At 38.7% G+C, this 15,912-nt stretch overlaps 1 long non-coding RNA gene across 1 annotated transcript in view; it reads left to right on the top strand.

The window, feature by feature from the left end:
• The window catches only part of LOC102009360, a 22,505-nt gene extending 7,115 nt beyond the window's left edge, over nucleotides 1-15,390 (top strand). The window contains exons 4-5 of the long non-coding RNA XR_001232714.1: nucleotides 11,479-11,528; nucleotides 15,254-15,390. This is a non-coding gene — a long non-coding RNA (uncharacterized LOC102009360). The remainder of the gene's footprint in view (nucleotides 1-11,478; nucleotides 11,529-15,253) is intronic.
• Nucleotides 15,391-15,912: the final 522 nt, after the last annotated feature.

Consider the following 15,912-nt stretch of genomic DNA (forward strand, 5'->3'; position numbering starts at 1 on the left):
CTGGGGATTGAGTCCAGTCCTTCACACTGAGCTACATCTCCAGCCATTTTTTTTTTTTTTTACTTTTTATTTTTGACAACTTGCCTCAGCATCCTAGAGTCCTGGTATCACAGGTGTGCTCTACCATGTCTTTTTTAGGAGCTGCCTTCCTATTGGCAATTGGAACCCTGGTTTTCTGTGAGACAAAAATACTCCCTTCATATATAAACAGCTTGTGTTTTCAAGGGTATAATAATGAAAATACTACTCAACAATGCCACCTTTTCTTCACTCTTCATTTGTGAACTTTTTGTCCCTAAAATGATTCCTGACTGCAGTTTTATCAAGAGCAATATTCTTGAAAAAAGAAGTTTGAAAAAAAAAAAAAAGAAAGAAAGAAATTTGTCCTTGTACTAGTACTAGACTTTTGGAGGTTTTGGCTTTGTTTGTTTTGTTGTTGTTTTTGTTTTTGTGGTGCTGGGGATGGAACCCAGGGCTTTGTGCATGCAAGAAAAGAACCCGACCACTGAGCCACGTCCACAGCCCAGATTTTGTTTTATTTTATTTTCCTGGTTTTAACCTGCTCAGCTAATGTGACTAGGGCAGGATGCCCTTTGTCTCTTGTTCCTTTTTTTTTGTTAAGGAATGTCTTTCTCTATACTGAATCCTCCAAACCTCCCTTAGTCTTCCTCCATGGATCTCTTTAGAGGGCACTGATACGACCTTTTCTGACAGGGGTCTTTTGAGAAGTCTGCCTCATCTACCAATTAACCTCAATTTTAGTGCTTTGGCTCTCTCAACCACATTCTGTAATATTCCATGTATCCAGGTATTCCAACTCCTTAACTCTTTAAGAAGGATAATCAGCTTCAGGCACGGTGGCACACACCTGTAATCTAGCCCTCTGGAAGGCTGAGGCAGGAGCTGCACAAGTAAAAGCCCAGTCTGGGCAACTTAGTGACTTAGCAAGACTGTCTCAAAAATAAAAAAGTTTAAAAAGGACTAGCGACGTGGCTCAGTGCAAGGACTCTGGGCTCAGTCCTCAGTATCATAAAAAGACGGAATGGTAGTTAGGGGAGAGGGGGAGAAACAGGAAGAAGGGAGAGAGCGGAGGAGGAGAAGGAGGAGAAAACTAAAAATTACTTGTGTTCAAGTCTTCCTCCAGTGAGTTCTGTACTTCCTGATGTTCTGATTGATGGGCAAGGGTCTCCAAGACCACTCCCAGATTAAGTTATTCACTAGGAGGACTTGAGTCTACGTGTGGCCATACTTAAGGCCATGACTTATTACAGCAAAAATATACAAAGCAAACACGCATATAAAAGGCAAACGGGGCAAAGTCCAGAGGAAACCAAGTGTAAGATTTTGATTATCCTCTCCCAATGGAGTTACACAAGACATGCTTAATTTCTCAGCAAGGAATAGTGGAGACACATGTGAAATGGTGTCAGCCAGAGAAGCTCATTACAGATTAAGCAGGCAGGGTTCCCCCAAGTTCAAGTTACCAGATGCCAGCTAAGGATTATCTTCTTAGTAGATCTTTCAAAAGATAACACTTAGGATTTCTACTTTAACTCTTTTTATTTTTAGATACCTGAGGAAGTACAAATAAAGATCCGGTAGAACAAGTTGGAGGTGAAGTCCGTGAGGGAAAACCTAGAGTCTAAGGAGCTACCCACTGTCCTTGTTGTGTCCAGAGATCTGCAGGTAGACAGTGAATGGAAGAGATGGAAAAATGGGAAACCCACAGGACCCTGAATGAAGTAAATAAAGCCAACTGACTTTTGGGCAGAGTGATTAATCCTTCATTAGTCAGCTTTGTGTCACTACAGTTGAGTATCTGAGGCAACAAACTTTATAAAGAGAGATTTATTTAGTTCATGCTTTGAGACCTTGAGTGCAAGGTCTAAGATCAGGCAGGCCTCATTGGTTTGGCCTCTGGTGAGGGCAGTGGATGGCAGTGAAAGAAGCATATGTCAGAACAAAGTGTCACATCCCCAACTGAAGGACAGAGACGGGGATAGGGAGAGGGAGGGAGAGGAGGGAAGAAGGACGGACAGACACAGTTGAGACCCTACAATCCTCTCTGAGGGCACACCCTCAATAATCTGATGACCTCTCTCTGGGCCCCATCTCCATAGAGTTCTACCTGCTCCTCATGGTACCAGCCTGTGGACCAGGCCTATAGCACATGGACCTTTGGATGACAGTCACCATTCAAACCCCAGCAGATCCCAAATGCTGCCATGTGCTGAGAGATAACCTTCTGGGCGCATAGCTGAGTCAAGATGCTTAATGCCAGAGTCAGAGTTGACAAACCCTCCAGTTCCCGATAACATGGCAAGGTCACCTCACAGAAGAAAGGCTGAGACTGGTCATTGAGGTGAGTGTGTTAGAAAGCTGATGCCTTGACAGTTTTCTCAGTCTTGCATTTGCTGTTGCTGCAACTTCTTTGTTACCAGCTAGAGTCTAATGTTTCTACGGTGTCTAACATGGACACAAGGAACCTCTCAGGGAGCATTTTGGCAGATGCTGATCATGTGTGGAGTATTCCCACATGTAGCCAGTTGCTTGGAGTCTTCTTCTCATTTCAGAACAGGCTGTCAGGGTCCCATGCTCCTTGGGAAGAATGTGATCCTGTGTCAGGAATACTGTGACCTGCACAGTAATGACTATTGGGCACCATTATCAACTCCTCTCGTCTTTAGCCAGAACTAAATCTGATGGGCTCATCAGAGGGTTAGCTCTCTAAGGAAGCTAAAGCCTAGCCCATATCTCTCAAGAGACAAAACCGTTTTTCCAAGCTCTTTTCACTCATTTGAGCACTGTCTATAAATATTACTACTGTTTCCTGGAAATTAATTAACTCTATATATGACTCTCTGAATTGATAGATTTATTTGATCCCTGGATCTTGTCTCTCATGTATTGCTGGTGCTGAAAGTTCTGGACTGAACTGAATGTGGTGTATCCATCTCTTGACCAAGAAAAAAATCAGTTTTTAATGCCTTGAGTGTACATGGAGCCTCCTCAGAAATAAGGGCTATTTACAGGATTTGGATTTTGCAGCTTCTGATCACGTATCACTAGCCTAATTCTCTCACTGAAGATCTGGTACAGTACTATGCAAAAGAAATACCATAAGAGCCACATGTCATTTAAAATTTCCCAGGAGCCACATTTTGAAAGAGTAGCAAGAAATAAGTGAAAGTATCTTTTTTGTGGGGTAGGATGGGTTGAGACAAGATCTGACTATATAGTTCAGGCTGGCCTTGAACTCAGAGCAATCTTCCTGCCTCAGCTTCCCAAGTGCTGGGATTACAGGCATGTGCCACCATGCCTGGCTGAAATTATTTTAATAATATGTTTTATTTAACATATTTAAAATATTATCATTTCTTCATATACTCAGTATTAAAAGTTATTAATGGAATATTTTACACTCTTTTTGACATACTAAATCTTCCAAATCTGGTGTCTATTTTGTAGTTAAAGCACATGTCATTTCAGAGCAACCATATTTCAAGTGTTCAAGGGCCACATATGGCCAGTAGCTGCCATATTAAATACAGTTTTGGAGAAAGCCCCAAATGTCAGTACAGCTACAACAGTCAGGAAGTTAGAGACCCTGTAATGCACCCTCCACCCTGCCATTCATTTCTAATACAGACTGATGCCTCAGTACCATTCTCAGGGAAGGTCCTAGATAGATACTCTACTACGTGTTTTTTGTTTCACACAGACTGATACTAGGTAAGCTTCATTACTAGGGTGAAAAAACATCTCCTCACCATGAAGTCCATTTTCTTCTCCTAAAAGTCTGATGATTAAAAAACCTAGCATTAGGAGAAATGCTTAGTGGTGGAGTGCTTACCTAGCATGCACAAGGACCTGGATCCAATCACCAGCAACACACAAAAAAAACCAAAAACCTAGCATTCTTAGTTAATTCAGAATGAAGCTCTAAGCAGATACAGGGGTCTAGAAATTAAAGCCAGGGGCTTAATTAGCCACTCTTCTAATGGTTAGTTTTAGGTTTTAATGTGCTCAGAGGCAAAGAGATCAAAAGCTGTTCCCATTCCACCCCACCCACTGAAAAACTCCATAGTTCTACAGCCTCAAAAGGACTGGCAAACCTTACCCAGTACCACCAGAACAAAACCTCTGCACCTCTCCCTGCTTGCAAGGAGTTCAGCAAACCCGGACAGTCCAGCCACATCAACTGGGAGGAAAGAAGGCTTCCTGTGCCACTCCAGCCTGTCACATGTCCCAGCAGACAGGCCTGGATTCAGGCTTTCTGGCTGTGCCAGGATGCAATTGAGAGGCCCCTGGGGCCCTTTCAGAAGAATTAATTTGACTCATTAGGGGCTCTGATGGCCCCATGTGTAACATAACTTCTTTCGTTAGCCAGGCGAATGCAAAGGGTACTCTTGGCCTAAAGATAAATCAGTGATTTTTTTTTTTTTTGAGGAGCTTTTTTTCCTTTTTCTACTCTTAAGACTTCCTGGGAACAATGTCATAGATTTAATTATAATCCTTCCTTTTTCTCTGAGTCTGTGTCAGAGGTGATGCAACCATTGGTAAAGATACTAATATTTGCTTGTGTCTTATAACTCTACTGATATCACATTCAAATCCAAGTCCAAGTCTACTTCCTTTCCAGAGGAAATGGGGAGGTGGAGGTTAGTAATTTCTAAGAAGCAGATGTGCAAGATGAACAAGGTGAGATGTAACACACAACACGAAGACTATAGTTAATAACATTTTACCGTATTTGAGATTCTGGTTAAATAAGTAGACTTTTACCTTCTCTTGGCACAAAAACAAACAAACAAAGAAAATGGCTATGTGAGATGATGGTAATATTAATATGCTTTACTATAGTAACTATTTTACTATCTCTATATATTCCATAACATCATGTTGTGCACTTTCAATGCACACATTAAAATGTTTTTCATGCCATAAGCTGGTAGCATATAAGGAACAGAAATTATTGATCACAGCTCTCGAAGCTGGGAAGCCTAAGATCAAAACCCTGGTGACCTGCTTTCTGGTGACAGCCTATGGGGTACTTTCTTTCTGTGTTCTCACAGGGTGAGGGGCAAGGAATCTGGAGTCTCTTTTAGAAAGTCACGAACTCCAGAGTTACAAACTCTCCAAAGCCCCATCCCCTGATATTATCAGACTGGGTGTTGAATTTGACATACAAATATTTGAGAGGGAAGGATACACACATTTAGTGCATCCCACACTCCCAAGTAATTCTCTACTAATCACTCCAATCAGTACCCCAGCAACTCACCTAGCTTAATCCTTTGCAACTAGGAGACTCTTCAGACCTTTTGAGACCTAAAAGCCTGGACTCTGAAGTCTGAAGCACAGTCAACAGCAATTATGTCATAGATGATATTGCCAGCTTTCCTTGCAATGACGCAGCCCTTCCAGGATATCATCTTTGGCTGGGCATGCTGTATGATAACAAGCAGACTGTCCAGAATGTCCCTTCCTGTGAGAGTACCAATATTTATTCCATCTTGGGTTCAATTTGAAAGACACAGAATGCCCGTGGTAATTTTTAAATGTATATTAGCAGGGAAAGATTCTGTAGTTTATTCATCACGTTTTTTGTGGGTTTCTCTAACCTTCTCTCTTTTTTGTTTATTTCTGTAGTCAGTCATTAGTGAGAAAAGTTAAAGCTAATGAATTCCATTCTGGAGTCTGTAATTATTGCAGGTGATGATAATTTTTCTATATTTTCTCCAAACCTGACATTCTTAAAGATGTACAACTATTCCCCCAATACATTATCTGTTCTGTATCAAGTGGCAGGGCTTCCTATAAATTATATCTCTACTAAGTACATTATGATAGTGATTGCCAGGCTTTTCTCTATTGTAACAGATGAGAAATTCTTTTTCTTCGACAGCAGTCTTATGAACAGGGATCATTTTGTGAAGGCAGTAGTGGAAGGCTTTTATAATAGCTTTGCGGGAGATCAGAGCAGGCATTGTGGTCCTTTTTGGTTGTCTGCAAAGCATCCGTTTCCCTCTCTCCCCTTCTTAACAGTGTCCTCATTCAGGCTCCAGTATGGCTCTTCTAAAGTACTGCAGGGACTGCTAGACCCAGCTCTAGAGAAGGCTATTGTGAATTAAGGATAATTTCATTCCTTTTGCCCTAGCGACTGGTACAAAAACCCAGGCTTAAGTGAGTCAGCACATGGCATTCCTCTGGCAATAGAGACTGGTTCCGGAATGATATAAGGACCAGGTTAGGCCAAGGAGAACTGAGAGAAGTGTAGAAACTTAGGAGAGTTTTCCTTACTCTTACAGGACAATCATAGGAAGAAACATCTTGTCTTTCTCTGAACATTAAGGAAAGCAGATATGGCCGGGCGTGGTGGTGCACGCCTGTAATCCCAGGAGGGTCATTATGAGTTTAAGGCCAGCCTGGGCTACCAAGTGCACTCAAGGCCAGTCTGAACTGCATAGCGAGACCCTGTCTCAAAAAAAAAAAAAAAAAAAATGAAAGCAGATATGAAGGCATTATTTGGCCTTGAGAAAAGCTAATTGAAGATTAATCCAGTAAACAAGATTATCTGTCCTGGCAGACTGGACCAGACTGAACTTGAAACCTAACCTGTTCTGGACTTCCATTAGGTGGGCAGGTGGATTCCCAGATATATGAACCAATAAAAACAAAGCAGAACTTTGTTTTTCTGTTACTTTTGAGCAAAAAGCATCCTAACTGAAATGGTGAGTTAACTGTAATTTTACCTCACAATGGAAATACTTTAAATCCTTTAAAAAAATTGGTACAAGCATATAGTAAAATTCAAGCAGAATAAAAGGGCAAATCCAATAAATGCCCATCTCATTTTAGACATCATTTACCTCCCCAGAATCAATCCCAGAATGAGTTTCATTTGCTGCATGTGTATAGCATGTGCACATGTATGTCTTCACTTCTAATCAAATAGAAGTGCAATGTACACATTGTTTTACATCTTGTTTATTGTACTTGCCAATGTTCTCAAATCAGTATATACGTGTCTACTTTTTCTTTTGAAAGGCTGTGGCATTCCAGTATATTAATATAGCATGATTCACTTAAGCAATTTCTAATTTTTTTCCACTATTCATAATGATGCAGGGAGATAGATCTTCTGCATATGGGAGGTGAAAAAAGAGACAGAGGAGGGAGAAGTAAAAAAAATTAAAATGTGTTATGTACATGTCCACCTCCCCACAAAAATATAATCATTACATACCACAAACATGTACTAATAATAAACATTTTTAAATGATGAAATTAATATCCTTAGATTCACTGTTTGAACCAAAAAATAAGCATAAATCTCCAGGTAAATTCCTTTAAAAATAGAATCACTGCTTCAAAAAGTATGCAGGTTAAATTTTATTTTTTGTTTTTGTTTTTTTTTTTTTGGTTTTTCTCCGGTACTGGGAACCGAACTCACGACTTTGGGCTTGCCAGGCAGGTGTGCAGGTTAAATTTTAATAGCTGTTATCAAAAATTTTCCTTAAAAAGGCTTTATCAAATTTATGTTCAAGGATAAATTAGTTTTAGAAAGAATCCTATGCATCTCCACAGGTTTACAAGCACTTGGTTGTTGTTTATTTCAAAATTAAATACAGGACATTTCCTATATACTGGTCCCTTTGCTAAGCATTTTATACATATTGGTTTGTTTATTAGTGAGAACTGCACATAAAGCACAAGGAGATTAAATAACATGCCCAAGGTCATGCAGATAGTAAGGAACAAAAGGATTGAGTAACGTGTTCAGACTCACATAGCCAGTAAATGCTTGGGTTGATATTAAACATGCACAAACTGACTGCAGATCTCACATGTGGGTGGGATGCTATTCGGCCTCACTATTTTACTTTAAATTTTATATCTGTCAAAGTCAAATATACACACTTAAAACTCTTTCACCTTTCTTATTTTATTATTGTTATTAATTTTTTGGTTGTGCTGGAAACCTAGGCCTTCACACATGCTCCACAAGAGCACGTCAGCTGAGCTACAGCCCCAGCCCAACTTTGTCATTTTAAACAAATAATTACAGCTGAGTAGTAACTCTGCCCCCCCCCCCTCCGAAGCTACAGCTTTCAACCATTTATGGTTTACTTCTAGTACAGTACAGACTTTCACAAATCTAAATAATATGGTAAAATAGTATCATTTTTTGTTCTGTTGATTCCCTACTCTAGAAGATGAGGATTTAACTCACGTTGTTAACTTACGTCTGCATCTCACCTCTTTCTGCTTTTCCTCTTCAGGTTTATGATTGTTGTATCATTCTTTTAAATTTCTAAGTTTTAAATGATTTTTTTTTTTTGTTTCCTTAGCCTTTTGTGACTTCCATAAATTCTTTATATGTTGGTGATTCTTGTTCAATTCTCTTCATCTTTGTAATTTTATTTCCTTTTCAACTCTTGTTCCTTTACTATCATTTTAATAGTACCTAGATCAAACACCTGTGTACTCCCCTCCACGCAAAGGGGTTAATAATGTGTCCGCACATCCTTTCACAGCTCTTTAACTTCCACCTACCAACTTTTGTCAGCTTTGTTTTTCTTTTATATTCTGTGATTTAAATTCTCTATATGGCTACAATTATGTTTTCAATGTTTTGTCTACAAATTGATTCTAAAAGTTGAATCCTAATAATATATCTGCTATTTAAACTATTGAAGTCAGGGTTTGATGGCACATATATGTAGTCCCAGCTCTTGGGAGCCTGAGGCAGGAGAATTGCCACAAGTTCAAGGCCAGCTTGGGCTACATAGTGAGTTCAAGGGTAGCCTGAATTACATAGCAAAATTCTGTATCAAAAAACCACCCCCTTAAGAAAACTATCAATGAATTATTCAATATAAAGCCAAGAGACTTGCTTCTATTAAAATTTTTTTCACCATAGACCCAGTGCAGGGTCCCTGTACTATACAGTCTGAGGGGAAATGTTTCTGACATCTTGGTCAAATATTGTTTTTCCCTCCTACTCTACCTTGCAGTGTACTATTTCCTTCTGCTCTAAATGCAGTATAATTGCTAAAAAGTATACTGGTTTTTTTACATTGATTGATCTTTGGAGGACAACTTTATTATGATATTTTGTTTTCCCAGAGTTTCTAATTGCTTTTTTTCCCTGAGAGATAGAACATGCTTACTTCACCATATCCAGATACTTTTCAGTAGTTTAACTAATTCCACCAATAGCATAGGATTTATTCCTTTCTTACTAAAGACATTCTTTTTAACCCCCACTGAATTCTTGTTCCAATTTAGAAAGACTTTTTTCAAGGCCTGCAGTAGTAAGGCATTTGGGATTTCTTTTCATTGAACCTCTGGTTATATTTTCTGTACTCAGAGGCACTTTGTTTCTAATTTCCTCTGTGTGTGTGTGGCGCTGGGAAATGAAGCCAAGTATATCCCTAGTCTTTTTTTTAATTTGTATTTTTTTAAGACAGAATCTTGGGCCTGGGATGTAGCTCAGCGGCACAGCGCCTGCCTGGCAAGTGCAAGGTCCTGAGTTCAGTTCCCAGCCAGTACCAAAAAAAAAAAAAAAGACAGAGTCTTTTCTCGTTGCCCAAATTGGCCTTGAATTCGCAGTCTTCCTGCCTCCCAAGAAGTCTCAAATAGCTAGAATTACAGGAATGTACCACCATGCCCAGCTCCTGCCTTCTTTTTCTTTTTGAGTACATTCCATAACTTCCTAAGAAAAGGAGTATGTGAATCTTCAAATATCTTTGTCTTGTTCTCATGCTTTGCAATTTGATTGGAAGTTGTCCAGCCTCAGAACTCTACAAGTTGTACTAGGGAGATTCCCTCTAATGGCTTCTACAATCCCTCGTGATTGTATCAGCATTCTGACTTCCTGCCTCTGTTTAACCCATCACATGGTTCCATCTCTTTTGTGACTTCCATCCATTTTTTAAAATCTCATCTATTGGTGATTCTTTTTAAATTATCTTCATTCTTATTTCATCTTCTTTTCAACTGTTCCTTTTCTATCATTTTAATGGTGCCTATATGAAAACCTGTATTCATTTTGCCACTGAGAGTAGAAACTTCTACCTCATCCTTATTTTTTTTTAAGTCTCAAAAGATTATGTTGGTTGTCACTAAACAGAGGAATGTATTTACCTACTTTTTCCATGAAAACATAGCTCATGGTGAGATTAAGCTCTTGAACAATTGCATAAACCTGGGACAATTTGACTGAGAATAAAATATCACCATATTAGGCACTTAGCACTTCACGATGGTTTTAAAGTATCACCAGAGATTTCATAAGAGTTTGCTTGTTGGTTTGTCTCCAAAGCATTTAAGGAAAAAACTGAATGGAAATTCCTTGACCTTTTTGCAGCGTTGTTGGGGTGTGCCTCAGGAGGAAGCCACACTAGTCTGGAATTGAGTGTGATTGGAATTGAAATGGTACATTATTCATACTTGGTTAATATGAGCACTTCATTCTAAACGTATAATTTAGGAGTAATGGTGTGATGTTTAACAAAATCTTCAGGGGAAAAATGTGTATATGTTTATAGATGTGTGTTTATATATGTAAGTTTATTAAAATTTTTATGATGTAAAAAATATGTGTAGCATATGATTTACAAATAATAATAAAATATACAGTGCTTTTATTGTAGCATCCACAGAGCCAATGGATTCTTACAGAATGTGTTGACTCTTGCCAAACTTTTGTTTCTATAGCTAACACATGGTTGCAATTGAACTGTGATTTGCCAAATGGAGTTACATCCCACTCTTTTCCCAGTAAATCTATTGTCATTAAATCTGATATATGTGTTTTATTCTTCACAATAGTTTTGTTTAGCAGTTGGCTTACAAAACTACTGAAAATTTACAGTTGGCTCTTACAAACTGTAGAAGTCAACTCCAGCCAACTCTATCACTTACAAACTCTACTTCTCCAACCTGAGGGACAAAATGAGGAGTCTCCTATTGTTATCCAAGGAATTCTCTGATACTACCAAGATCTCTTCCTTCACTGTAATCCCTTCTTTCTAATCTTACCCCGTCTGTCACTCTTAAGAAATCATATATCTCAGGGACAGGATAGTCAGCTCTGCCAACTCTCACCTCTAGAATAGAAGAATCAGAAACAGCTCAGTCAACCAAAATGACACAGTGAGATAGAGTTAGGCCACTGCTGGCATCACAACCACATGGTGGCACTATTGAAACATGGGTATTGCAGCTGCCTCAGTACCCCTCTACCTGCACCACCTTGCCCTCTATCTTGGCCCCAGTCCGGCAAAGCTTTAACCCAGTTACATCACCTCTAAGAACCTTGCTTCCCTATTCCCTTTATACATAGTTCTTTTCAGTGCAGAAAATACCATCCATTCAAAGCCCATGGCACTCTGCATGCCTAGAAGTTAACAAACAGGTTCTTCCTGTTGCGTCCATTCTGGTGACTTCTTGTTAACATCTGATTTTTAGACTCTGTCATCTACAAGCCACTGAGAGCCTGTCGGTCTCTCAATGATCAGGTAAGTCTTTTTCTGTATCAGTCCAGGGCCTGGGGAAACCTTTTTATAATTTATGTGCCTTTGCTTGTATCTGTCTGGCTTGCATTGTCCATTCTATCAGCTTGGCTTGCTCCACGTTAGACTCCCGTGGGAAACCTCTACTGCTTTATCATCTTCCATAAGAAATCTCAAAACTCAATATTTTGGTGTTTTGGGAACTTCACTGAGAGGCTCTTAATTTCATAGACGTATCACAGAAAAAGACTATAATTAGCCCACTTAGGGTCATATGCTTACCACCAGACCAGTCCATGGTCAGGAAGATGGTGTACTTAGAATGATTAGACCTGTCCCCATGCCACCTTCTATTATAGAAGAAGCACAAATAGCAGCCTGAAATTGTGTGGAGTGAGGGAGGAGAAATACCTCAAAAGAAGTGGGGAGACATTACCTGAAGATGGCAGACAGAAAAGCTGAAAGAACAAAAGCAACAGATGCCTGCCATTGGTAGAGATTTGAACTTTGTTTCTTTTGGGAAGCTTTATAATTCCTGGAGAAAACAGGGAACCATATGCTTTGTGGGAAAGAATAGTAAAATGTAAACATATTTAACATAAAGTAATACTGAAAGATGTCCTTTGAAGCATTGCTTTGAATGCTAATACAGGTTGAGAAACCCTAATCTGAAATTCTGAAATCCAGAATTAATGCATAAACTTATTTAAAATAGTGTGTGTGTGTGTGTGTGTGTGTGTGTGTGTGTGTGTTACCTTCAAGCTATGTGTAAAACATAAATGAATTTTATGTTTAGACCTAGGTCTCATCCATAAGAGATGGATCACATTGTGTAGATCACATTGTCTAGATCCAAATATTTCAAAAATCCCATTGAAAAAGTCTGAAATTGAGGGCTGGGGATATAGCTCAGTTGCATAAGCACCTGCCTGTCAAACGCAACATCCAGTTTGACTCCCGGTACAAAAATAAAAAGCAACGAAAAAAGTCTGAAATTTGAAACACTTCTTGTCCCTAAGGGATTCTCAACCTGTATCAGCTTATCTATTATGAAGTTTAGATTTTCATGAAATTGTATTTCAAACGGACACAATGTTTTGCATGTTTTAAAACTCTCCAACATGTGGTATTACTTTAAATTTTCTTGTAATGTGATATCATTATAACAGGCACATTAAATCAGGGACTGCCTTGTACTACTTGAGCCAAAAAATGCAAAGTAATCTCACTGCTATTTATTCAACTTTCCTAGCTTTATATTTTTTGTGCCTGATAAGCTTTTTTCATCTCTAAAAATCCAACACATATGAATATAAATACCTATGGGAAAGAATTAGACTTTGGAGTGTGAGTCGTTCCACTGGGGGAAGCTTTAACAAAGTGGTTTCCTTGAGCCAAGCTTCAGGACCCCGCCTGCTGCTGTTTGCATGATTGACCACTGGAGGCTATCTTGCAGCTTGCAGCTTGTACTGTATCTCATATCTTTATAGCACATGCACTTCCTTCCAAAAAGGATTCAGAGGAGCACACTTCAGTCTGGGAAGTCAAACTGGTAGGATCCAAGAAAACTTTCCAAAAACACATGGCGATGGATAGCTTTCATTAACTCTGCATATGTTTCCCGATTCTCAGCTTCTACATCTATGATTACCGAGGGCCCTCCTCCTGAGGCCTGTCCATATCTTCCTTTTCACAATCCTCCTCCTATTAGGCCTCCCTCTCAGTCTGAATTTTACCTTGATGCGTTGCTCTGGGGAATAAAAATGTTAGCCTCAGCTCAGAAGGGGATCATTTAAAAGACAGTAGCTCAGAGAGGTGTTCTTCTCATTCCCTACAAAAGCAAAGAAATCCTTAGTAAAAACTAAAACCTTACTTTGTCCAGGGAACAAACTCTTACCAACTCTCTTCACCTTGTTTCTACCTCTCTTGTCTTTCCCCAGTTGGAATGAGGATTTAGAAGGCTATTGTCTCATTTGTTTGATTTTTAGAGTGATAGGCAGTAAGCTCCATCAAGCTGACAGGTTTAACAGTGAAGACTGGCTTCTTTAGGAATGTGTTTATCCAGTGGACTTACTCAGTAAACTGAGTGAGCTAACCCTACAACTAACCCTGAAGATTTGATACAAACAAAATTAAAGAACATATTCAAATGATAATACACCATCAACTACATTCTTTGCAGTGATTTAAACTTCAGACAAAACATTTGTAGATATCCATGTAAAATGTTCAAGGGATCCTATGTTTTTCAAAATTCTTCTGGGGTTATACATGCAGACTCTCTCTAAAAAAACAGGAGACTACCTTCAGCAATTTAAATTCTTTATTAAGAAAATAAAACTACATGACAGCTATAATTAAGTATGAAAAAACAATGTTGTAAAAGAACACACGTTAGTAAAATTGCATACTTAGCTAACACTTTTCTTATGTTTACTTAATTTTTTACTCGAGTCTAGTCAGATGTAGGTTTTTTACTGTTAAATATAGAATTTGACTAGAGGACATATTTAGGTTTCCCCTCTCATCACCTTTCAGCATGTTTGTTCATTTTGAGATTGGAAGTATCTGATGCTTAAACTCAAAATTTAAGCCTATTAAGCCTCTATTTGAACACTCACAGGAACAAAAAATTTGATTATAGTTCTCTTGGTGGTGTTTTTTTTTTCCCCTCTCCACTAAATAGTAAAGGAGGAGAAAATAACTATTTTTCTAGCTTCTGGAAGATTCCATACCAGTTTCGACCTATGATAAAGAAAATTGCTGCCTGGGCATGGTGGCACACCCCTGTAATCCCTCCACTGGGGCAGGGGTGGTGGGTAAGGCAGAAGGATCACTGTGAGTTCTAGGCCAGCCTGGGCTACAAAGTGAGCTCAAAGCTGAACTGCATAGTGAAACCCTCTCTCAAAAAGACAAAAAAAGAAAATTGCCAAGGAACCACCAACTTTTCTGTCCCCTCTTCCACCTCTGCTGCTTAGACACCTTGCTATCATTTAATACAATACAATACAAAAATTAATTACTAAAATTTGATTATATTAAATTGCCAGACTGGTTTACTGACACAGAGCCAACTAGTTTTTCTACTACTCGTATTTACCTCTCTGTTTCTAATAACTGAAAAGTGTTGAGACATATAAAGACTTTGTCCATACTTCCCACCACAATTTTCTCCATGTACACAGGACTCTCTGTCATTAATTAACTGCCAACTAGTAGCGAAATTCAGGCAGGGACAAGGAGACCCCTGAGGGCTGGACAGAAGCAGGAAGAGCGGTGACTACAAAAGGCAAGGGCAGAGTTGGAGCTGGAAGTGTGTTGGTGACGAATGTGCTATTGCACTGGCTTGCTTCTGCCTCTTTTAATCATTGTCATTAGCCTATGATGACCCTGATTTGGGGAGAAATAATAATTATGTATATACACACACACATAAACATAATAGAAAAGAGAGAGTATGTATATGTATTTGGAACAGTTAGTTTTAGTTTAGATTTTTAGATTTAATTTTTATTTTATTCCTGAATGGCCGCAACTATACCCATGGATACAAATATTGAACTTTGGAAAATATATTTCAGCTGTAATTCGAAGGGTTTCTCATATTTCCTGTTGCTTTCGTATTTTCAGTGTTTTGGTCATTCATCTATACTTTGCATTTGCATCTTGTAAGGATTTTTCTGTTAATTCATTTTGGGATTAAAAACTCCCATCTTCTTTTCTTTTTTCAGAAAGGAATCTCTGAAGGGTAATAACATGTTGCCTGTGCAGAAGGAAATGTTTTCTAGTCTCATCAGCTGAGATTCCAGAGCAGAGTCAATGCACAATGAATAACTGTTAATGACAATAAAGCTATGAATATGTAAAATTGATGTATAAGTCACTGTAAATAGATGATGAAATAATAAACTTGTTACCAAGAAGAAACAACTTACTGACTTGCATAACATATTTTTAAATAACAAAAATAAAAATAAAGTTTTATTTGTACAATAATTCTTTTTTGAGGTGGGTAGAATAATTCTTCACAGCCAGGCATGATTGTGCATGCCTCTAATCCCAGCACTTGGGAGGCTGAGGCAGGAGAATCGCCATGAGTTTGAGGCCAGCCTGGGCTACATAGTGAGTTCAAGGCTGGTCTGAAATTCATGGTGAGACCCTGTCTCAAAAAAAAATTCTTCACTATCTCAAATTAAATAAAGATTCAAGTGCATGCACATGGACTCAGTGCAGAACCTTCTCTAGCCAGTTGTTTCAGACTAACAGTGACAATGAGGTCACTGAGAAATTCACTGGGACTTTGTTGACAGAAAACCCCAGACTGATCAATGTGAGACAACATCTAACAAATGTGTTTTCAATATCATGTAGGAATAATCATAATTTTATA

The sequence above is a fragment of the Chinchilla lanigera genome, unplaced genomic scaffold, assembly GCF_000276665.1.
Source record: "Chinchilla lanigera isolate Chin_1 unplaced genomic scaffold, ChiLan1.0 scaffold00009, whole genome shotgun sequence".
NCBI classification, from domain to species: domain Eukaryota; kingdom Metazoa; phylum Chordata; class Mammalia; order Rodentia; family Chinchillidae; genus Chinchilla; species Chinchilla lanigera.